We start from the raw sequence: 1151 nt of genomic DNA, 5'->3' as shown, positions 1-1151 counted from the left end.
GAGCGGTTCAGGTGGTGCTGAGCAAGTTTGGGGAAGGGTTGACAGGAAAAGAACTGTTCAAGCAGCCGCACTCTGTAAGCAAATGAGAAGCAAGGAGGGGTGGGTGGTCCGCTCTCCCCAGCTCTCTCCTCCATCCTAAGCTTTGGGGGTGCCAGGTCATTGCTCTGGGTCCCCTTGACTCTTCCAAAGCTTACAAAGCCTGCTGTGTGCCAGGCTTGCCCTGCCCCAGCTTCTGCCCTATTCCTCCTCACAGCCTAGCCAGTCTGGGGAAAGAGGGGTTCCAGAGAGCTACAGAGAGCCCACAGGCTCAGCAGAGATGACCTGAGGGAGGGAAGTAGGCAGGAAAGAGGATGTGCAACTATAAGGATGAAGGAGATGGAGCAAGTAGGCAGACAGACAGACTGACTGATAGGCAGGCAGACATAGGAAGAAGACTCCTAAGTTCCTGTGCATCATTCATCCCCCTGTCTCCATCCAGAGAGTTGAGGAAAAGCTGCCCCTTCCCTTCCCCTCCTCCTTCTTGCCTCCTGGCAGCCCTTAAACTGTCACCTGGAGAATACCCAGTGGCTCTGCCTAAACCCTCTCAGGTCGTTTCTCCCCCTTACAAAAAATCATTAAGACTAGAGTTTGGCCCCGCTTGGCTCCAGGCTAAAAGGGAAACTGCTGGGGAGGTGGGGGAAGCAAGGCAGCTTGCCGGCACTCCTCCAGCCCGAGAGTTAGAAGCTGGACAGAGCACCTCCGGCCCCTCTCCAGGCTGCAGCGGCAGCCCAAGCTCCTCCCCGGCACACAACACACACGGACTCGCTCTGAACCCGACTCCAGCTGCCGGCGACTGTGCCTTTAAATTGCTGCTTTCTAGAGGGTGCATCTCAGGGGGAGGTGGGAGGGAGGGAAACATCTTCATACAGTCTCCCTCCCCCATCTCCTCCAAGACTCTCCGGGGTTTAGAGAGTGATTGCTTCCCAAAAAGAATCTCCTTCAGCACCCCGGCAGGCAGGCAGGCTGAGGCCCTCCGGAGCCCCAGGCGAGCTCGAGCAGGAGCCGGTGGGGTTATCTGTGTCAGGATCACTTCCAGGGGAATAGTTCTGGCCCCCTGACTGAGAGGGACGGGGCAAAGAAGAGAGAAGTGGGGAGAGAGCACGCCACTCCTA

Source organism: Bos grunniens, chromosome X (assembly GCF_055505025.1).
Source record: "Bos grunniens cultivar Pamir isolate PY7600 chromosome X, Bosgru_T2T1.0, whole genome shotgun sequence".
Lineage (NCBI taxonomy): Eukaryota > Metazoa > Chordata > Mammalia > Artiodactyla > Bovidae > Bos > Bos grunniens.
This window is presented reverse-complemented; position numbering follows the sequence as displayed.